The sequence below is a fragment of the Ambystoma mexicanum genome, chromosome 13 (genome assembly GCF_040938575.1).
Source record: "Ambystoma mexicanum isolate Mex_15411 chromosome 13, UKY_AmexF1_1, whole genome shotgun sequence".
Lineage (NCBI taxonomy): Eukaryota > Metazoa > Chordata > Amphibia > Caudata > Ambystomatidae > Ambystoma > Ambystoma mexicanum.
The window spans coordinates 152983270-153007892 of record NC_090938.1 but is presented as its reverse complement, the minus strand read 5'-3'; positions in this window follow the sequence as shown (position 1 = coordinate 153007892).

Here is a 24623-nt window from a genome sequence, read left to right as displayed (position 1 = left end):
ACGCACCACATTTTTTAAATCCTATAATAATCAAGTTGAGTGTTGTAATGTGTTGATGTTATGGCAATATTTCATGGATGGAGATGACTGAAATTTAATTTACTTTATGGATGTCATTTATCTTTGTGTAGTTGAGATTTTAAACTGTGTGTTAGTTGTTGTATAACCAAGATGTTTTAACCTTTTAGTGATGATGTTATCATGATGAAATGTGTATGTGAATTATATTTATCTATTGTGTGTGTATTATTTTATGTACAAAGCCGAAAGGCTATTTGGTATATTAAATAAATAAATACATACAAAAATAAATAAATAAATACATACATACAAATACAATGGATTGTTTGTGTAATGCTCAAAGTAGGCCACCTCTAACAGTAATGTAATGGTTCATATGTTATAATTGCCTGAATGATTTAAAATATAAGGATACATTAGTATTAGACCATAAATTCATATATATATTTTCTCTGACAGTATCAGGCCTTGGGAACAATGTCACAGTGGGCATGGAATTGCATATAACAAAGTTAGTGTTCAACAGGAGAGATATTTTCTCTCTAAATATAATAGTACATATATTAATTCAAAACACATATTTGAGAAGATGTATTGAATCAGAGTTCTCATTTTAATTTAAGTCTACCAATTTGGAATGATCTAAACGGCTGGAATGAAATATCTTAAAATGTCCCTTTCAGATATTGAAATGAATGCAAATAAAGAGACTATTTAAGCACAAGGTAAATTAGTACCTATAGGACCTCGCTACTTTCAATGTAAGAGAATGATAATATGAATAATTAATTTATTTAGTATCCCTTGAAGAACCACGCTATTCAAAGGGACTACATTCCGCGCAGTGTGAAACACCCATTGGGGCAGCAAATATGAAGTAAAATTGTTTGGAGAATGGAACATAAGGACAGGAGATTTTAAAGAATTTCAAAATAAGTTTACATTTGAGAACTTTGAGAAGAAAACCGAAGCAAATTTTAAATTTCATTTGACTGAAAGGCAGGATAATTTAAAGGAAAATGAGAAAGCACACAATGCTGAATTTTGTTTAGCAAATCTGTAATGAAATAATTTGGTTATAATATGGAATTCGATTGGAATATGTGACATAATGCTTTGAGAATTAAAACATAATTTGTGTACATGTATTAACATGTCTTACAATATTGTACAATCCCAATAAGAACTGGATATCTATATATATATATATGTTTATATATGTGTTAACATAAACTATTACATATGATTTGCTTATTGCAGTGTTATGCAACATTTATTATATTGATGTTTTAGCATTTTCATAGATTAGCTTCACTCCACTAGCTGCTAGTGTGTCTAGCAATTCAGAGTGCATCAGCACAGGTTCACAACCAGCACAGGCACTTTCTTTGGCGACAAGACTAGTTGAGGCTAAAGTTGAGATGCTGAGGTCACACACAGCAAAACAGCCAACCAAAAAGCAGTGCGCTATCCTGTGAGGTCTTAGGGAATTTGGTGAGCTTTCGCTGAAGAGCCAAAGCTTTATACACTGGACCCAAAGACATGCACACAAAGTATGCCCGTACACCAGCAGTGCACCAGGCAGTACAGGTGTCCTTGGACACAAGTGTTCTCCAAGCTAAAGGACCCTGTGCTGTGGATCATGCCAAGTGGAGATGTTGCATCTTCAGAGCCAGTGCAAGGGGTTTAATTTATGAGAGGGGTACCTAGGCATGGAGCGATGACAGCCCCAGACACAATAAAGCATTGATTGGACAGTGTCCAGACAACAGCAATGTGTTCATCACACACGGTCCAATGAGGCAGAATCTGTACAACGTCACTTTAAAAAACAGCCATGGGAAAATAATCTCACACAATGAACCACAAAGTGTAGCCCATGCATTTGCACATTCGATGATCCTTGCCACACAAATGGGGGTTTGCTCAATTTTCAGGGATCTGTAAGCTTCTTTGTGTTGCACATTCCCCTGATTACGTTTATTATCTGGATTAGCATGAGACAGTAGGAAGGAAATATACCATTGCTTTTCTAGTCACAGAAGACACACACAGAGATCCTGCACATTTTAGGAGGGAGTGTGGGGTACTTTCTGCTGCCTTCTCTGACAGTACCCTAAGAAATCTTATCATCTTCTTTAAAAGATGTAAATGTAAGCACACAGTTTCAGTCAACACCCCAGGTACTTCAAAGAAATAGCTCATCAGCCTCCCTTCTGCAGTGTAAATAGCTGTTAATGGGTGAGGCTGTACCTTGCCTGGCTCCAGGAGATCTCCCCAGAGAACAGCTCACACCTTGTGCACATGCTAATCCTTGCCGGACACTCCCTACCCTGGGAAGGACAGCCCTTATAGTGTGTATGAATAAAGCATGGCTGTTTTTGCCCTGGTCGCATCATCTATCCATGGCACAAGTAAAGAAATGTCCATGAGACCTTTAGCTACTAATGGCCCAGAGAGACTGCGAACTCGAGATTGCAGCTTACTCCATCATTTCGCTCTCCCCCAAAACCCCTGTCTGGCACTGCCAACACAGTGCATTTCCTCATCCTGAAGTCGTCTCAGCTCCCTGTGCCCTTTTTACAGGGTGTTGCACATTTCTTTGAAGGAAAACACACTTGGACTTCCATTTTTTCTGCTCCTCATTTCATCATGAAGAATCCCCTGCAGGGTTGCAGCATCATTCTCATACTGAGGGCCTGGTGCCGCATCAAAACCTGGTAAATTGTGGCTGTTGGTAGTGGAGGGGGAAGGGTGTTTCCTTTTTGAGCTGTGTGAGAAGTGTTTAGGGCTTGTGGGAAACAGCATGGTATACCTCTGGGTCAAAGGATCAGGGATTCTGGCCCCCACCCCAATCAACCACATAATGAATGATGCCTGATAAACGCCATCTTGCACTGCCTCGACGGGCCTAGACGTCATCAGGCAAAACAAAAATCCTAGGAGACCACTTGGTATAGCACCTGAGCATGAGAGAGTAATGTTTGAGTCACCGCTCAGCCTGCTAACCAACATATTATGGGAGGTGAAATGGGTGACTGCGGTCCTCTACTTTTAAGCTGCACCCACACTGAACCTTACATTTTTGCCTCCCATAAGCCTTAGCATGTTATGGTCATTTCTGAGTTTCCACACCGGCCCTTTCCGTCATATGCCAACTCGTAGAGGATTGTTTTATTTCTTGTGGGGTACAATGTATGTATCTCTCTCCCTATCTATGTACTTTTCCGCACAACGTATCACACTGAAATTGAAATAGGAGAAATGCCTGATGGGGGGAAGCAAACATAGTGACTCAGTGAGAACTCAAAGAACAGACCCACAGACAAGTATGCGTGCACACACACACACACACACATACATGTACAGACACATACAGACAAACACACATGCAATAGAGGGGAAGAGAGAGGGGGAGGGAGGAGAGAAATAGAGGGGAGAAAGGAGAGTGATAGAGATAGAGATGGCATTGAGAGCTAGAGACATGGGACCTGTCTGCAAATGGCATGGGTAGGAGTTCAGGGTTGCAAAATGTTTCGCCTTGTACGGCCCACAATCAACTCCCCTCTAAGATCTCCTACCACCCTACAGAACACAACGTTAGCACATCAACACTAAGCACGCCACACCTCAGCTCTCCTCTTCAGCCCTGTCACACTCTCCCATATCCGCAGTGAACCAGACCCAAAGCATTGTAGTCGATCAGATCATGAGCTTCTCTATGGATAACATTCTCCCAAGTTTCTTCTGCCACATCCATAGAAAGCAGATTGGCAATCAGGACCCACAGGATTCACATTTGCCTCTCCCACTGTCCAGGAATTGACCCCCCCACACACTTTTCTCTTATAGAGCCAAGTGCAGCAATGCCTCCATAGTGGCAGAAAAGCGCTATACAAAAACACTTACATTACATTACAAAGAAATACTGTCCATCAGAAAAGTGCATTGTGGCTATTTGCATGTGAAATGTATGGTGGCAGTACCATGGAATTTGCTAATGGAATGCTCTGGTACTGTGTGGCCTCTCTAGCATGGCTCAATGGACGGCTCCCCTTTAAGTATGTGTCTGTGTTCTGTTTGTACTGAGTACATTTTTCAGTGGAAGCCCTTAACACTATGTTAAAGTCTATCTGTAAAGTAAGTGAATATGTGTACGGATTACTGGCTAATGGTTGCCAGGCTGCAGTTCACAGCCAGGGTTGTAAAGTGGTTTTAAGAACTACATGTATATTTCACACTCTACATACGTTTATTACCAGAGCAGGGTTTAATTTAAAGTGTACACTATTGCATTTATATTTCAAGACAGCTACATCCCACGCCGGCCTCGTTAGAAGGTTGACGGTGCGGGGAAAATGTGGTGGTAATTCCATTACTGTCACGTTTCCCCTACCACTAAACCACACATTTGCCAATGGGGTGGCCTGATGTACCTCCAGCCAAGACCTGCAGGTAACGCAGAGAGCCCACCGGCAAAAAATAGACGGTATTATGGTAATACTGGCAATCCCTCCATGGAGTCCTGTGGGACTCAATGGAATGGGGATTTACATGTCCTTATCGGCACTTGTAATCTGCCGGTGATTCAGGCAGATCAGGCAACAGTAACGGTATTACCGTATGGTGGTATCCCACAGGATTTACTGGCAGGATACCACCAGACTTGTAACGAGGCCCACTGAATGGTGGTGGTAGTGAAATTATGTAATAAAGATTGATATGTACAGTTAATCAATGTATTCTTTCTTTGCCCATGATTAATATCATGTTATGACAAAACTGGTGCAAGTGTATTAGTGCATATGCTTGTCCAAGCATTTAAGTGTGTGTGCACACATACCTGTGTGTCTGTGTGTTTTCATTTGTGCACACACATGTTAATGTGTGAATGCATGTGTGCATATGGGTGCGTGTGTGCACACATAGACGTGTGTGCGTGTGTGTGTTTGTGCATGTATATGTCTTGCAAAAGTACATGTGTGTGCTTGTGTGTGTGTGCACGCATACTTGTCTGTGGGTTCTTTGAGTGGTCACTGGAACACTAGTTTTGGCCTCGCCCCATTAAGCAAACTTCGCATTTCAGTGTGATTGGTTGTTTAGAAGAGCACACGAGCCTGTTAAACACCCTTTTTACGAAGCCGTGAGTCGGGAAAGCAGTGCTCTGAGGCAAGGACCCCTGCCATTTGAGAATGGCATGCTTTTGGCTTGTCTGTTCCTTCTGTAGATGGAGTCGCCCTTTAGGTTATCCCCTTTTCCTGCAGGAGATGTGCCCCTTTACCTCTGAGGAGCAGGTACTATGGTGTAGTTTCTAGTAGCTATGCTGGCCACTGAGCCCTCCTGTGTTCTAGGATGCTCTGGCCTAGATGATCCAGACAACCTGGTTCATGTCTTCAGACTACTGTGTATTTCCTGTTACAACCCTATCCATATCCGCTCGTCTGCCGTTGCACTTGCCCTGGTGAGTGCTCTGTGGTGAAGAAGACACAGAAAGAAGGCTTGCATACTCTCAAACGTCAGCAGTACTCTTTGGTTTAACCCAGAGTCTTTCATACAGAAGTATGCAAACCTTCCACATGGGAGTCTTGTCTTAACCGGACTTCAAGTGTCCTTTTAAAGGTTGGACTAAAATCTCCACCCTTACACATACGTTTGAGGACCGAGGTCTGGACTACCAGCTCTTGGTTGGTGCTACAGTGTTCCTGCTCATTCTTTTCCAAAATGGCCTTGCCTCCCTGTGGAGGAATACTAGACCAGAACATGGCCCCACTCTCAAGTAGAGTAGATTGATGGGTCTACTGTGAAACTGGAGCAAGACCATGGCTCTGGTAAAAAAAATGTTTTATCAACCACATCTTATTAGTGAGCTATTGTCTGCGTCAAACTAGTTTTTCCAATCCTCGGCATCTGACAACTCACTGGAATTTGACCTTACCTGCTTTCCTTTAATTGGACAGATCACAGGGGGTGGCTGAAATTACCCTAATACGCAATCGGGGATGGGTCATTGGCCAATCAGGTCGCTGGAACAGCGAGCAAGAATATACATTCTGTCATCCTTCTCCCACTTTTTTATGTTTTTTAATGTGGGGAGGCAACAGAGCCCTGTTGCCTCCGCATCCCCAAACCGCAAACCCAATAAAACTTCTCCTGCACCCCTGTCCTCCCTCCACACTTACCTGAGGGACGGGAGCTTTGAACTCCAGTCCGCCGCATTGCCCGATCTAGCCACCTCCACAGAAACAGAAAAGGAACTTAGTCCCTTTTCCCTCCTGTGGCGGCCATCTTTATTTCATGTATTTCGCCTCTGGAGATTGACTACGCAAGCAGCGTGAATATCCCGAGGGGAAAAAAAGAAAGCCATTCACTCGGGCATACTACGGATCGGGTTGGCGGGCCGTTACTGGCCATATCCGCCTCCCCGACGGGGCGTGAAAGCCATAATATTAATTTGTTAAACCCAAATTGAAGGTCATTTCTCCAAATTGAAGGTTGTTTCTCCCAACTTCTTTTTGTACTGTCTATCTCTAAGGTGCAGCACATAAACCACTTGCCATTTGAGAGTGATTTCTGAGGCAGCAGGTTACACTATCCCAAGGAAGCACCAGACGCCAGACCTTTTAAAGGTCCTGTCCGATAAAGAGTATAGGAATGGATGCTCTGCATCATAGGCATGTACTCAGATGAGGGTTCTCCAGGATCTCTTCTGCAATGCAGCCGCATTCGATCAGAAGATCTGGGTTTGATTCTAATGAGTGTGCAGACAGCAGACCCTCCTCAAGATCAGGTGGCCCTTAACAGAGGACTATGTCCCCTTCAAAGGGAGGATGTTGGTGATCCAATTCCCGGAGGACGAGCCAATCTGCACTTTCCGTGCAGAAAATCTGACCAAACCGAACTACTCCTGCAGCATAAAGAAAAAAACGTCCACCCGCCCCACCAGATCGATTAATTCCTACTGCCTGCAGGTACCCAATTTCAGACAAAAGAAAACCGGCGGCAGCAGCTTCCCTGTCTTAGCAGCCCAACACTGGAACGCCCTCCCACTCCACATTAGGACAGACCAATCCTACTATAGCTTCAGGCGAAACACCCTCACTTGGCTGCGGGCCAATGATCCTCACGACTAACCCTGCCATCTAATCTGATCATGCCAGTGCTATAACCTGACTACCATGCACAGCCTTAAATATGTAAATATGTAAATGCAACCGAACTGCCCCTATGCACAGCACTAATTATGTAAATTTGTAAGCTTTCGCTCAATTATATGTATATATGCACATCCCACACAATGTAACTGTTAATGTAATGCTCTTTTTCTCATGCCTATCTTATTCTGTAACCAAGTTTTTATGTAATCCTATCTTCCTGACCTCTGTTGCGCCCTGTTAACTCTGGGTTTTGCGCGCTATACTAAATAAATAAACAAACAAACATATAATGGCCAGTCAAAAGTATCCACTATTGTCCATGTAAACATCAAAGGGGTGCCGTCTCAAATGTATGCATACAATCAGGGCATTGCTACTATGACAGGAAACATTGCATCATATTCTGGATCCCCCAAAGAAAGAGCTAGCCCCCAGAATTAAGCTGCCTTGTTACCTTCAGGAGATTCCAATATTAGGGGTAACAGCCGGGGGAGATTCATTGATAACCCTTCCAAATAAATGGACTATTCACCTTTATTTTCACCAGATGACAAAAAAAAATAGTAGAGAAAGTTGTGCACCATGCTTGTAGCTGTAGCTGAGGGAGTTTTAGGGACAATGCATTGACTTGCACTTTGGTCACAGTGGGCATTACACTTCACAGCGCTTTTCTTGTATTAACAAAAACTGTTTTGCATTCATTAACATGTATTTAAAAGCTTTTCAAATTGAAGCAAAAGCAAGTTGAAAACCATCTTGCAATGAGGCTTTGTTAACATGAAGGCACTGCTGCAGAATGCTGTGACCTCCTACACTGCACATTGTTATTAGTGTTATTATAATGTGTATAATTATAAGGTTATTTATTGACTGCACACCTAGCTTCGGGAATCAACGGAGCTCTTAACAAGTCATATTGTGAAGTATATATTGAGAGAAGCAGAGATACAAGGGCGTGGGGAGCTAACACGGGGGTCAGGAAATTCGCAGCAAGTTATGTACCAGGGACAACGAAAGGCAGGGGCAGATCACCCAGTTTCAGGTTTGGTTGGGAGTGGAGAGTGTGAGGTCCTCGGTTTTAGGGAGCAGTCATTCCTTGAAGAGGAGGTTCTTGAGCATCTTCCTGAAATGTAGAAGTGAAGTGTGCGAGTTTTGTGTTGACAGGGACGAGGTACCAGTGACTGGGGGCATAAAGAGCGAAGGAATGTCTTCAAGGCTGTTCCTTCCTGCACCGCTGGAATTGAAGTCTACATATGTCTTTTCTTCCAGTGGATCATAGGCCTCCAGAAATGCTGAGCTTCTTTGTGAGGTAGCTTGGGGACCTGAGGGTGATGGCCTTAAAGCGATGCAGCAGGATCTGAAGGTCATACATGCTTGCAGAGTTAGTCAGTGCAGTTCAATGTGGTCAGGGTGATTTGATCAAAGTTGGTATCAAGCCGTTTCTGACTTCCCGGGTTTGTGCTTCTTGAAGGAATGATGTCCGTCGATGTAGAACCCAAGGCAGTTGGCACAAATGGTATGCTGGGATTTCAAGCCCTCGAGGTTAATAGCAGAGAGACAGGTCTGGGTGTCAGGGTATTTGCTGTTGTTGGTCAGCAGTAGGAAATCGGTCTTTGGGGGATTCAACTTCAGTTAAGCACTGGATCTTAAGGACGGATCTGTGGGAGGCCTTGAGCCTGTGGATCTCTTTGATGGAGGAGATCTTGAAGTAGAGCTGCATGTCATCTGCATATTGATGGATGTGACGGTTGTGTGAAGCCAGAGAGGTTCAGAGCGGTTCCATGTAAAGGTTGAAGATAAAGAGGGGCGGGTGGAATGAAGGCTTGCAAGTCTCCAAGGTGATGGGTAGAGTTGGTGATGGAGGAATCAGTTTGGATGAATTGGTGGCAGTTAGATAGGTAGGTTTTGAATCAGCCGAGGATGCTCTTGCTGATTTACGTGCTGCGATGCACAATGTCAGTGACTGGTGGTCTACTGTGTGGATCACAGCTCAGAGGTAGAGGAGAAGCAGGTGGCAAGTATGGCCACCGTCGATGGTATTAAAGGCATCAATGATCACCTTGACGGTATCCAAGGCCAATCTCAGCCTTTCATCCTTCCCAGGTCGATAAATGAGCACCACACACTGTGGGTAATAATAAGCAGCGCTCAGATACCTGAGGGTTCGTAGCGCTATATAAATGCCAAATTATTATTATTATTATTATTATTATTATTATTATTTCCATGCTGCATCTGGATCTTAAGCCAGATTGTTAGGACTGATGGAGGTTGTTGGTGTTACTGTATTGGAGGAGTTGCCTGGCTATTGTTATGTAAATCATATATCGCCCTGGAATAGGTATTCTCTAAAGCAGAGAAGCTAATCTCGACTTTGCTGCTGGGTTATAGGATGGGCACCCAAACTAAAGCAGAAATCAATATTTCCAATGCTGTCAATTGTGTGTGCTAATATTCTCTTAGATATAAGTTGCATCTGTGTCCACTTTAATTTTTTACTATTCTTAGGGAAGACATTGAAGGATTTGCAACACTCGGGCCATTGAATCGTGCATTCTTTGTGTAGGTGCCTGTCGTAACCTTGGCTGCCATATTTCAAATGCACACACATTTGCATGGCACTAATCTCTTAAAGAGAACAGAAGACGTTAGTGTTTACCCATTAAGTGGAAACATGCTCAATGGAATGCAGTAACTGTGATAGAGATCATGCAACCCCCATCTCCTGGGGGAGGCGGATTTGCTCCATTGAAATGCAAGTTACTGATGGAAATGTGATTGGGATAGAAATCAAGGTAGGAGCGAGTGCAGCAAGAATTGTTTGCACTGAGAGGGGCGCCTGCTGCGCAGCCATGAAATGGCTTTATTAATGTTTATTATATGCATAATGAAATTGGGCATTTGGGAATCCAGCGCCCGGGAAGTGCGCTGCGCTGGTGCGGGAAATGTCAGCAACAGACTAAGTATGCAAACGGTGGAACTCAACATTTAGATCTGTTATGCTATATTATGTTATGCTAAAAAGCTTTTATACTGCGCCGACCGTAGCCGTATTAGGGGAATGGGGTAAGAGTAGAGAGAGATTAAATTTGGATAAATGAAGAGATAGAGGCTGGGGGATGAGTGATGGAGAAGGGAAGAGAGGAAAGAAAATAGCAATGGATACATAGCTACGAAGAGAAATGTTAAAAGGTAAATGTTAAAGGTATTTGTACCGCGCACCGTCACCAACGGAGTTGGTCCCCAGGCGCTCTGGTGGATCTGCAAATGAGAAGGTGGGAAATAAGGAAGAAAGAAAGATCGGTACCCTCCAGAAAATCAAGCCCTTCCTCATGCCACAGACATTCCGAACAGTGGTGCAGGCCTTAGTGTTCCCACATAGTGATGGGGTACTGACTCCTCGCAGGACTCCCCCGCGTTTTACCTGCTGCTGCCCCCCTGCAAGTAGTCCACCAGGCCTCGACTCCCCTCATTACCAGCTATAGGAAATTTGACCACATCAATCCAAACCTGAGGGAATTTACAGGTGCACCATCTCGGCTAGGATGTGGGTCAGTACCGCGGGCCCATCTACAAGGCACACACCCTCCGGTACGCAGGCCCGCTTGGCGGCCAAACTGAAAACATCAGGCGGCACACGCTTCTCTCGTGCTAAGACCCCCTTCAATGCATCTGTCTTGGAAGCAAGGCCATGCAGAGCAGCACAGATTCAAATCTGGGTCTCGTGCATAGGGACTGGTCTCTGGTATTAAGCGTGTTATAAAAGATGAATTCATTAATTGACAGATGGCTGGAACATTTCCTAGAAGGGTTGGTGCACTATGGAAAAAAGATGAAAACATGTTGTGTGCCAGTTTGTGAGGGTGTGAACAAAGCAGGACATAGGCAGAGGCAAAAAAGTTCATAAAAAGTGACTTACAAAGGTAACATTAACCTTGGGGCGGAGGCAAGTGCTGCAGCCTAGAAAGGAGAGCTGAGAAATATACATCATTACATTATTATGTGGCCCTGGATGGAGCGTTGGAGTCGGGAAGGAAGGATGGCGAGGGGAGATCCCTCTCTGGGCAGTCGATGAAGTTCAAGTCAAGCTTCGTAGAGATCCAAATAATTTGGTTGGCTTTGATTGTGATAAGAAGCAGATTTCAATGGAAATGAGGTGTGTTTGGGGGGGGTGAGTAGAGAGAAAGAGTTGAAGGGAGAAGAGGTACAGATGCATACAGTGCTCCAGATGAGATTTGGGAGTAGTGTACTCCCCATTTTTTTTTAGTTGGGAGTCAAATGTTTTTTTTTACAGAATAAAAATGTAAGTCCAATTCCCAATGGGAGTATTTTATTAGCAAGTAAACCAATTTTAACAGAAAAACTGAAATATTTGTACAATATACATTTCTTTGCACCAGCAATTCAGGCACATTAAAGACATGCTGAAAAGGGTGGCTCTAGTATAAATTGCTTTGGAGGGCGACAGCTTACAATTCCTTGAATTGGTATCAATTTGAGTTGGCAATCTAATGCTGTATCTTTGAGGCCATAGGATAAGTTCAAAGATGTCATGGGTCACTGTATCCAGACGGTAATAAAGCCTCACCATCACCGTAAACAGTGTAAAAAAGAAAAGAATGCAGGACTCTGCGACATCAAAATGTGTGTATATTTAATAATATTGCATAAACACACATTAAAAAAGAAGCCCAGCTGAGCTGAGTTCAACTGTGCTTGAGACATCGGGATTACAGACTCTATACTGGGGATATAACCCCGTTACTACGACAGGGACATCAGTCCTATGGATTGATTATATGCAAATACAGCCCAGATTTGAAAAAGGCTCAGCAGAGCCGAAACATGTTATCATACACGGGCTTCTTTTTTAATGTGTGATTATGCAATATTATTAAATATACACACATTTTGATGCCGCGGAGTCCTGCATTCTTTTCTTTTTTACACATTAAAGACATGTTTACTTCTGCCAATCAGGCAGTGAAAATATTATGTTCGTCCTGTGGTTCTACTTGCACTACTGTAGCACACATTTCCACGGAGGATGATTCTACATGTCTTTTTTCTAATTTTTTGGGGAGTACTTTTACTCCTCATTTTTATTTTTTGGGAGTATCTGCCAATTTTTAGGGAGTACAAGTGTCATATACACCCCTTATTTTTAGGGCTGGATGAATAGGAGTGGGATGGAATGAGAGGGTGAGTAGACAGCTACAGAGATAACGGCAGCCAGGTACTGAGGAGCAAAACCATTGACAACGTTGTAGACTAGGAGAAGGAACTTGAAAAGGGAGTGGTTGTGCATGGAGAGCCAGGCAGCAGGTTGTCAGTAGATAGAAGTGGCAAGGATATGGGTAGCTTATAGAGAGTGAGGGTAGCAAAATAGAGAACTTTGTCGAAGCGAAGACGGAGTAGAGAGGAAGGCCAAGGAGTAGTCATTATCGATAGTAGAGTTTGCTGAGAATGAAGGTTCAGATTATTGTTTTTCTAGAGTGGCTAGGATGAAATTGATGGATTTTCCAAATGTTGAGATTGTTAATACGAACAGCAGAAGTGGTGGTAGTGATGAATTGTTCCAGTGGGAGGTTGTTACCAAAGAGGATCCCAAGGTTGTGAGCCTTGAGGCACAGAGTAAGAAGGATAGGATATGGGGGGAGGCATAGTGTTTGAAAACATCTCATTCTGTTTTCAGAGCATGCCCTAATTACTACCGCATGCTACAGGCCCTGCAACCTCCAGGAAAACCTTTAATATAGTTCAGCTGAGGTACTTTCAGTCTTGGAGGGTAATGCCAACTTCACAACTTGGGCTAGATTGTTGAAATCCTGTACAATGCACTTTCTGACTACTTCCACTGCCTGACTGGACTTTGGGCCCCAGGGAAATGTCAGTTTTATGTGGGATAGCAAAAAGTGGGCATTTACCATATAAATCAGACATTATTTGCATTTAGCACTAGATGAGATAGGTGGATCGCAGAGATGAGAGGAAGCAGCGATAGAGAATCAAGGAGAGATAAACTGTCTAAGTGGGAGCAAAATGATAGAAAATGAGTCGTGAATTGGTGTTGGAGAGAGAGCGAAAATACTGAAGGAAGTACTGAAGCCAGAAAACCTAGGATGACTGAGAGACGCCTACGGTTGCCCAATCACTGTGAACAGATTGTGACCTGCGGCCCATCAGAAGTGAACAAGCCTCATTTTTCCTCAGCCAAACCTTCTCTGACAGCTGTGATCTTATCAAATGTACACCTGCTTCATTATCTTGTTTTATCCTGCTTTTCTACATTCCCCGTGCATGATCTGTCTCTCTCTCTCTCCCCCTCTCGCTCTCTCTCGCTCTCTCTGTCTCCCCCTCTCTCACCCTTTCTCTCTCTTTCACTCTCCCCCTCTATCTCCTTCTCTGTGATGGAATGCCATCTGTGAGAGATTACTAGCCTGAGCTTTTTTGATTTTCTAAAATGATGCAGGTAATTCTGTCTCTCACAGTGAGATTTGCTAATCAGACCTCACTTTCATAATGCTCCATGTTGAAAAGTATACTGCAAACATGTAACTCTGCTTGCACCGTCTACTCACAACCCACAGCAGCTACCTCAGATTGACGTCAACAAGACACTGATCAGAGCAGCCCGAAGACACCCTTACAATTGCTTGAAATTGACCAATCTGCTGTGACAGATTGACTATACAAGTGGGTGAGACCAACCCTTCAATTGAATCGTATTCGGACATCAGTTGAAGAATGAGTTTGCTGAAGTTCTATTTGGCACAGAGGTAAAGATAGAGGCCTCAAAGAGGGAGCAACACCATTCCCTCACCATCCTGGAGGAACATGTGGCGTGGCCTGCAGTGTAGACAACGCGTATCTGCTACCTGAAAACTGGAAACAGGACCCTGCTCACTGGAAGTGAAATCTCCTTCAGGCACGCTCTAGAAACCTACCTATCTGTCAAGGGCATAACACGCCCTTACCTTTTCCCTGGAGACCCTGGACAGGGTCCTCAGAAACACAGGAGTCAAGGAACAGCACTGGGGTCTGTTTCTCACCTCAAACTGCTTCCAAGCCCAATCAACAACTTTTGAGTTGTTTTAGAGCCGCTGGGGGCCTCCTGCAGCTGCCTTTGACACTCAATGCTTTTCGATGTGATGCAAGCTGTTGAGACGCTGGCTCGACATCACCTGCTGCCCTAAGCAGATCACTATTGAACAGTAGCTTCGCACCATTGGACCTTGTCGAACCAGCCCAACCAATTTGAGATGCCGACTCGACCATCATCTGCCTGCTCTTCACCCGAATTGATCATGTCCGCAGGACTGCACTGCTTCAGCGGACTGTGTTGAGTTGACTCAATGGTCTCTCTACGGTCAACCCTCAAGATGAAGCCTCAAAGGCATGTGCAGAGTTAGAGAGTAAGTCTCTCTCTCTCTCTCTCTCTCTCTCTCTCTCTCTCTTTCTCTTTCTCTCTCTCGCTTTCTCTCTCTCCTTCTCTTTCTCTATCACTCAATCTCTTGCGTTATCTCTCGATCTCTTTCAGCCCACTTTCTTTCTCAATCTCTTGCACTTGACTGCACTTGTCCAGTATGATTTCGGTGGCAGGAACAATTTAGCCCTTCACACTTCCGAGCACCATACAGTGGGCACCATTAAATTGACCAATAAAACACCTGTTTTTACAGTGCTTAGAAGTGATAAAAATCTGGTACGAAGCGCCTCATAAAATACAAATCATTACTGCTTTAATGCACGTGTGAATGTGCTCTGATTTAGCTGCGCTCTTTGCGAACTGCTATTGCATGCCCACCCCCCACCCCACTTCACTGGACCTAACCTTTCGTATTGACTCACTTAGGTTCCGAGTGATAACTTGATTTTGAAAATATATGTTTCTCAATTATTACTGCTCGGCTTTCTAAATAGCTGTATTGTGTTTGAAGCAACTCATCTTTTTGGAATTGTGCATGTCGTTCCCCTTCTCTAAGCACTATTGTGCTTGTTTTGGGGAGGGGCTGTTCATGGTTTTGATTTTTGTGGGAGGTTTTTAGGTCCTGAGGTTCCAATCTGCGTTTTTAAATTCACGGATTATTTACTGAAGGGGCATGTTTTAGGGGGAAAGGTGTGACCTGTGCAGGCTGGCAAAGCTCCATTTCTCTGAGCACATTCTCCCCCCCTCTTCTTACACTGCATGAGATGGGGACCCTCGGTCACCTGTGCACACTGCACGTTTCACAAGCACCACTCCTTTCCCTGACCTCTACATGAAATTCAGAATATATGCCTCCTGCAGCAGAAAGCCTAGCCTCACCTGTACCGGTTGCAGGCCAACGAAGCACCGCGCCTCTAACCAGCAATGCAGCACCACGCCTCTGGGAAGCAATGAAGCACCACACCTCTGGGAAGCAATGAAGCACCACACCTTTGGGCAGCAACAAAGCACTGCACCTGTGGGCAGCAACGCAGCATCACACCTCTGGGCGGCAACGAAGCACTGCGCCTCTGGGCAGCAACAAAGCACCGTGCCTATGGGCAGAAATGCAGCACCGCACCTTGAGGCAGCAACAAAGCATCACGCCGCTGGGCAGAAATGCAGCACCGCGCCTTGAGGCAGCAACAAAGCATCACGCCTTTGGGCAGCAAAAAAAGACGGCACCTCTGGGCAGCAACGCAGCATCACACCTCTGGGCAGCAACGAAGCACCGCGCCTATGGGCAGCAATGCAGCATCGCGCCTCTGGGAAGCAACAAAGCACCGCGCCTTTGGGCAGAAACGAAGCACTGCACCTCTGGGCAGCAACGCAGCATCACGCCTCTGGGCAGCAATGAAGCACCGCACCTCTGGGCAGCGATGAAGCACCACGCCTCTGGGCAGCAACGCAGCATCACACCTCTGGGCAGCAATGCAGCACCGCACCTCTGGGCAGCAACAAAGCACCACGCCTCTGGGCAGCAACAAAGCCCTACGCCTCTGGGTCGCAACGAAGCCACAAGCCTCTGGACAGCAATGAAGCACAGCACCTATGGGCAGCAACGAAGCACCGCCCCTCTGGGCAGCAACAAAGCACTGCGCCTCTGGGCAGCAACGCAGCATCACACCTCTGGGCAGCAACGAAGCACCGCGCCTATGGGCAGCAATGCAGCATTGCGCCTCTGGGAAGCAACAAAGCACTGCGCCTTTGGGCAGAAACGAAGCACTGCAGCTCTGGGCAGCAAAGCAGCATCACGCCTCTGGGCAGCAATGAAGCACCGCACCTCTGGGCAGCGATGAAGTACCACGCCTCTGGGCAGCAACACAGCATCACGCCTCTGGGCAGCAACAAAGCACTGCGCCTCTGGGTCGCAACGAAGCCGCACGCCTCTGGACAGCAATGAAGCACAGCACCTATGGGCAGCAACGAAGCACCGCCCCTCTGGGCAGCAACAAAGCACTGCGCCTCTGGGCAGCAACGCAGCTTCACACCTCTGGGCAGCAATGAAGCACTGCGCCTCTGGGCAGCTACGAAGCACCGCGCCTCTGGGCAGCAATGCAGCATTGCGCCTCTGGGAAGCAACAAAGCACTGCGCCTTTGGGCAGAAACGAAGCACTGCAGCTCTGGGCAGCAACGCAGCATCACGCCTCTGGGCAGCAATGAAGCACTGCGCCTCTGGGTCGCAAAGAAGCCGCACGCCTCTGGACAGCAATGAAGCACCGCATCTTTGGGCAGCAACGAAGCACCGCGCCTCTGGGCAGCAACAGAGCACCACACCTCTGAGCAGCAACAAAAGCACTGTGCCTATGGCAGCAACAAAGCGCCACGCCTTTGGACAGCAATGAAGCACCGCACTTCTGGGCAGGCAGTTCAATTTGTTGCCCAGCATCCAACAAGACTACTGGTCTCATCTGTTCACATACCAGGAGGAAAAGCACTTTTAGGCACTGCTCCAATTATTGGGATTAATTTGCAGTTTTCTCATAATGAGGCCCAATAATTCGAGAGATATTACTGCCAAGCCTGTTAACAGTTACTGCCACTCGGCCACGTAAATGTACACAGGATAATGAGTTAGTAAATCACAATTTTTGGATTTCATTGAAATCCCTAGGGGGGGGGGCAGGATTTACAGTGAGTGGGATTCTACGGCAGTAAATCCTCAAATAGCTGGAGATAAAGTGGATGGGTTACCACCAACTATATAATGGAGATGACTCCTCTCAACTCCACCTCCAAAGATAAAATCTGGCGGTGCCATAAATCTGGCGGTACTTATGTAACAGCCCAAACAATCACAAGAATAGAATTGCTAACAATAGTCACTGTAGCGCAGAACTCGTTATGAGGCCCACTGTCTTCCTTATTTCACTCTATGTAACGCTCACCTGATTCTCGCAGAGGCGCCGGTCTTGACTGGGCGACTACCATATCTTCAAAGGTGATGTGTAGCACCCGGTTGGCTCTTTGGGCTGGACCTCTGTGCACTGTATGCCTGACGTGTAAAGTAAGATGTCTGCAGATAGAAAATATGGGGTTAATGAACTGGGGTTATTGGGGTGTCCCTATCTCTTTCCTCTTCTCCTCTCCTGTAGACCCCCAAAGGTTAACGCTCTCACCTTAGGTAAGTGAATGCCGAGCTCTCCATCTGCCTCGGGGCAGGGTGCTGTAACCAGTTTCTTCACTGGATAGGTAGCGCAGGCCTCTTGACTTCAGAGGACTGCTGTCCGTCGTTTACTGCACGAACGGTAAGTTTCGAGTCATTCAAATGTCTTTAAAGTCTTTAGTAATGATGTCTCTTGTTTTGCAGGGTTCCGGCGATGGCGGATGACGGGCTGAAGTGAGTTGAAGATGGAGCCCGTGTGATGAATAGAAGCGCCTGGAAGCACGTAAGTAAGCGCTTGTTGCCTGCTTCACTATGCGCTCTAACTGTCTTTTTATTTTGCAGGTACGAGTTCGGAGCAGCTGCAGGGTGCCGGAATACCCACTGGATTAGATGTGGAAAGGAGTAATGGCACGTGAGTATTAAAGTTCCCCAATGTCTTTAAACGCACCTTGTTTTGTCTTTCAGATGCGGGATGCAGCGCCGAAGCCCTCCGGAGCGTGCGAAGAGTTGGTAAACTTTTGTCTTTCAGATGCCGGAATGCAGTGTGAAGACCTCCGGAGTGCACTGAGAGTAGGTAAGCCTTTGCCTTTCAGATGCCGGAATGCTAACCTGTTCTTTCTTGTCTTTATAGGTGTTGCTGAAGACTGGATTCAGGATGGTAAGCCTTTGCCTTTCAGATGCCGGAATGCTAACCTGTTCTTTCTTGTCTTTCTAGGTGTTGCTGAAGACTGGATTCAGGATGGTAAGCCTTTTTCCTTAGGCCCAGGACTGGATGCAGAAGACACGATGAGCGTTCTGCTGCAGAGGTTGCAGAATAACGCAAAGCAAGATTCATCCACCGGGTGTGGTTTAAATAGCCTCCTGTAGTGCTTAGGTGTCTCCTTCCACAGCCACGCCTAAGTAAGAAAAGAGTTCCTGGTAAGAAAAGAGTTCCTGCCTTCCAGAAGAGTTCCAGTGTTCTGAATCTAGGGAGTGGCTCCAGCCCCACCCAACAGGAAAAGTAGTTCCAAACAGAAGAGGATCAGAGGCTCAACTGGCAGGCAAGTAAGCAGCATGGTCTGATGAAGGTAGGTCCACCCAAGCATTATGAGCCCGGCGCTTCCAGCGCTGGGACTGGGCATATTTATGAGCCTGGTGCCACTGGCGCCAGGACTGGGTCCAAAAGGTCCCAATTGGGACTGGTTGGCACTCGGAACCTGGGTTATGGATCTGCTTCCAAGGGAGTTGGGAAAACCCTGACCTTTTGGAAGCAGAGATCATGACAGTACCCCCCCTCAAGGCCCCTCCCAAACCGGGCCTCTCCGGGGGTTTTGGCTTGTCAGGAAATGTTCGGTGAAATCTTTTGATTAGGCGAGGAGCGTGGACATATTCAGCAGGTTCCCAGGATCTCTCTTGGGGGCCGTAGCCTTTCCAGTCAATTAGGTAGAATAGTTTAGATTTGGAGATCTTGGAGTCCAGAATGCTTTTGACTTCAAACTCGAGTTCTCCATCCACTAGGATAGGTTTTGGAGATTTGGTTAGTCGGGTTTGAGGTTGCACGGGTTTTAATAGAGAGACGTGGAAGACCGGATGTATCTTCATGTGCGGGGGCAAGTCCAACTTGACCGCTACTGGGTTTACTATGGTAGTGATGGAATAGGGACCAAGGTATCTTGGGTTGAATGTGCGTGGCCCTTTTAGAGATAGATATTTGGTGGATAACCAGACTTGATCCCCTACTTGATAGTGAGGGGCTTCCTTCCGATGTTGATCTGCTCCTTTCTTGTATTGTTCTTTAGCCCTTTGAAGGTGAGAAACAGCTTCCTTAAAGGCTTGGGTGATTGTAGAATGCAGGTAGTCTACTGCTGGTGTTTCAAGATCTTGGAGGGGATCCAACTCCGAGGTTCGAGGGTGACTGCCGTACAAAAGAAAAAACGGGGTTTTCCCAGTTCCCGAATGGACAGAGTTATTGTAGGCATACTCGGCTATCCAAAGGATATCTTTCCAAGTTTTTTCAGTTTGTTGCAGCATGCAGCGTAAATACTGTTCCAGAGTTTGATTAGTCCTCTCGGTTTGTCCGTCGGTCTGAGGGTGGTGACTGGTCGATAGTCTCACATCAATTTGAGCCGACCGACAGCAACTTCGCCAAAAATGAGAAATAAATTGACTACCTCGATCCGAAATTAGAACCGAAGGAAAACCGTGCAGTCGGACGATGTTTTCGAGAAATTCTCGGGCCAGAGTTGCTGCTGTTGGCAAGCCTTTGAGCGGAATGAAATGCGCCATCTTGGAGAATAAGTCCACGATTACTAGAATCGTATTGTAGCCGGAGCATGGAGGTAGATCGGTGATGAAGTCCATAGAAAGCGTATGCCAAGGGCGAGGTGGGATGTCAATAGGGCGTAAGAGGCCTGCTGGTCTTTCCTTTTGACTCTTGTTTTGGGCGCATACTCCACAGGACATTATAAAGTCTCTGATATCTTTTTTCCAAGACGGCCACCAGAAGTAGCGCTTGATCTTTTCTGAGGTCTTGGCTATACCCGGATGACCTTCCATTAAAGAGTCGTGATAACAAGAGATTACTTTTTTCTGTAAATCTGTGCTGGGTAGGTATAATCGTTCTTGGAAATACAATAAGTTGTCCTTTACTGCAAAGTCCTTTCCCTGCAGATGCCAATTCTGTATGTCTGCTGGAGTTACAAGTTGCCTGGCTTTATCCTTAACTTTCTCTATGGATTCTGTGGCGATTACACCCAGAATTCTTTGTTCGGGAATGATTGGTACAGGTTTAGGGTTGACCAAGTGTTCTTCCACTCCCATCCGAGAAAGGGCATCGGCTTTACCGTTCTTTGTACCAGGTCGATAGGTAATTATGAAGTCAAACTCGGCAAAGAATAATGCCCAACGGAGTTGTCTAGAGGATTGGGCTTTTGCGGTCTTCAAATATTGCAGGTTTCGGTGATCCGTAATCACAGTAACGGTGTGTCGGGCCCCCAGCAGATAATGCCGCCAAGCCTTAAAGGCAGACTTGATAGCCAGAAGTTCCTTGTCAGTAATCGTGTAATTGATTTCAGGAGGCGAGAATTTGCGGGACCAAAATGCCACGGGATGCAACTGATTGGTTACCGGGTCCTTTTGTGATAGAACTGCCCCCATGGCAAGGCTTGAAGCATCAGTTTCCACGATGTAGGGGAGTTCGGGGCGAGGGTGTTTTAAGATTGGTGCAGAGATAAATTTAGTCTTCAAATCCTGGAAAGCTTGTTCCGCCTCGGTAGACCATTCAAAACGTTTGTTTTTTCTTTAACAAGGCAGTGATGGGCTGGACTATTCGAGAGAATTCGGGGATAAACCTGCGGTAAAAGTTAGCGAAGCCTAACATGCTTTGCACACCTTTTACGGAGGATGGTGATGGCCATTTGAGAACTGCATCGACCTTCTTTGAATCCATACGCACTCCGCCAGGTGATAATATGAATCCCAAGAATTCAACTTCAGTCACGTTGAAAACACATTTTTCCAATTTAGCGAAAAGTTTGTGTTGACGCAATCTTTCGAGGACCATTTTCACGTGTTTCCGATGTTCAGATTCCGATGAAGAATAAACGAGGATGTCGTCAATGTAAACAACAACACATACATCTATGAGCTCTCTGAGGACATCGTTCATAAAATATTGAAAGGCGGCCGGGGCATTGCAAAGTCCGAAGGGCATGACCTGATATTCAAATAGCCCATACGTGGTGCGGAAGGCCGTCTTCCATTCATCGCCCTCTTTTACTCGTACCAAGTGGTAAGCTCCTCTAAGATCCAGCTTTGTATATATGCATGCTTTTCTGACTTGGTCCAGGAGTTCAGGGATCAAAGGTAACGGATATCTATTCTTAACGGTGATCTGGTTCAGGGAGCGATAATCGATACAAGTTCTAAGGTCTCCTTCCTTTTTTGGAACGAAGAACAAAGCTGAAGAAGCAGGGGACTTGGAAGGACGAATAAACCCATTTGCCAGGTATTGATCCAGGTATTGTCGAAGGTGAAGGTTCTCAGGCTCGGTGAGGGCATAAATTCTACTACAAGGAGGAGTAGATCCAGGTATCAGGTCTATCTGGCAGTCATAAGACCTATGAGGAGGTAGAGAGTTAGCCTGATCCTTCCGGAAAACATCTTGGTATTCTAGGTATTCGGGAGGTAACTGGGGAGTCTCTGAAGAAATTGCGGCCAGTGCAACACCAGGTGGAGGGTGACAAGTAGAGACACATTCTGGAAACTGGACCGTTCTTGCTCGCCAATCGATCAGAGGATTGTGTTTCTCTAACCAAGGTATTCCTAGAATATTCTGAAACTGAGGGGCCTTGATCACATCGAACACGATCTTCTCATGGTGTCCATCTTGACTTACTAGCGTCACCTCTTGAGTGGTATGCGTTACTGGCCCGGAGGCTATCTCCGTACCATCCACCGTAGTAATGACGTCCTTTACAGCCTTGGGACAAAGGGTTAGATTGATCCTCAAAACCATTTCATGATCCACATAATTGCCGATGGCACCGCTGTCGACGTAAGCTTCAATTGCATGTAATCGATCCGGATTATCAGGGCTAATGAGGACCATAGGTATCACGAAATGCGAGGTCACGGAACTGGTTTTCACGCTCGGCAAGAGGACCTCTATTCTTGTCGGGCGAGGTCGTTTCCCTGCTCAGAGTTTGTAACTTTGGTAACTGCAGCTCCTACTGCCTTCTTGGCAGGTTTCACCGGACAGTCTCGAAGAAAGTGCCCTGAGTTTCCGCAATATAGGCATAATTGCAACTGTTTCCTCCTTTCCCGCTCCCTTTGTGTTAGAGGACCTTTCAGACCCCCTATTTGCATGGGTTCCCCGGAGTCTACTCCTTTGGAAGGAGTTGGCGGTTTGGAAAATACTCGAGCATCAAACTTGGAACGATCGGCCTTCCTGTTCTGCAGCCTGTGATCTATTTGAACAACCAAGTCTATATAATCCGAACAGTCTTGTGGGGGATTCACTACTTGGGCTAAAACGTCTTTGAGCTCTCCACGTAGACCTCTATAAAACAGCGTAATCCTTTTGTCCTCAGGCCATTGAGTTTCCACTATTAGTCTATTGAAAGATGCAATATAAGCCAAAAGGTCTTGATTACCCTGTCGCAACGAAAGAAGCTCATTGTCCAAGGCCTGCCCCTGTGAATGTCTTGCGAACAGTTTTTCCATACTAAGCTGAAAGGCTTGAAAATCATGGAGAACCGGATCATCTTGATTAACTAGAGGGATCGACCAGTCTGCCGCATTGCCACTAAGGTACGAAAGTACAAAAGCTACTTTTGCTTGATCAGTTGGAAAGGCTGCTGGCCGGCATAAGAAGTGCAACCGGCACTGATTGATAAATACTGCAAACCTCTTTGGGTCACCAGAAAATTGTTCGGGCGAAGCCAGAGGTACATTCCCAGGTAGGTTGATCTGCACTGGATTCATAGAGGATGTTGAAGGAAGATTTGCCCCTGATGCGGGTAACGGGGTCTGTCCGGCTTGTGACTGTAGCACTTGTCTAGCAAGATTGTCTGTTCTCTCCTTGGAAATAATTAGTTCCCTTCTTAGAGCATTAGTTTCCTGACGAGCTGCATGCACTTCTGCCCTTAGTTCCCCAAGTAACCGGGCTAGGGGGTCAGTATCCGAGGTTTCCATAGCGCCTGGGCGAGAGTTTTGCGGTAGGCTTTGCGTTCTGTAACGCTCACCTGATTCTCGCAGAGGCGCCGGTCTTGACTGGGCGACTACCGTATCTTCAAAGGTGATGTGTAGCACCCGGTTGGCTCTTTGGGCTGGACCTCTGTGCACTGTATGCCTGACGTGTAGAGTAAGATGTCTGCAGATAGAAAATATGGGGTTAATGAACTGGGGTTATTGGGGTGTCCCTATCTCTTTCCTCTTCTCCTCTCCTGTAGACCCCCAAAGGTTAACGCTCTCACCTTAGGTAAGTGAATGCCGAGCTCTCCATCTGCCTCGGGGCAGGGTGCTGTAACCAGTTTCTTCACTGGATAGGTAGCGCAGGCCTCTTGACTTCAGAGGACTGCTGTCCGTCGTTTACTGCACGAACGGTAAGTTTCGAGTCATTCAAATGTCTTTAAAGTCTTTAGTAATGATGTCTCTTGTTTTGCAGGGTTCCGGCGATGGCGGATGACGGGCTGAAGTGAGTTGAAGATGGAGCCCGTGTGATGAATAGAAGCGCCTGGAAGCACGTAAGTAAGCGCTTGATGCCTGCTTCACTATGCGCTCTAACTGTCTTTTTATTTTGCAGGTACGAGTTCGGAGCAGCTGCAGGGTGCCGGAATACCCACTGGATTAGATGTGGAAAGGAGTAATGGCACGTGAGTATTAAAGTTCCCCAATGTCTTTAAACGCACCTTGTTTTGTCTTTCAGATGCGGGATGCAGCGCCGAAGCCCTCCGGAGCGTGCGAAGAGTTGGTAAACTTTTGTCTTTCAGATGCCGGAATGCAGTGTGAAGACCTCCGGAGCGCACTGAGAGTAGGTAAGCCTTTGCCTTTCAGATGCCGGAATGCTAACCTGTTCTTTCTTGTCTTTATAGGTGTTGCTGAAGACTGGATTCAGGATGGTAAGCCTTTGCCTTTCAGATGCCGGAATGCTAACCTGTTCTTTCTTGTCTTTCTAGGTGTTGCTGAAGACTGGATTCAGGATGGTAAGCCTTTTTCCTTAGGCCCAGGACTGGATGCAGAAGACACGATGAGCGTTCTGCTGCAGAGGTTGCAGAATAACGCAAAGCAAGATTCATCCACCGGGTGTGGTTTAAATAGCCTCCTGTAGTGCTTAGGTGTCTCCTTCCACAGCCACGCCTAAGTAAGAAAAGAGTTCCTGGTAAGAAAAGAGTTC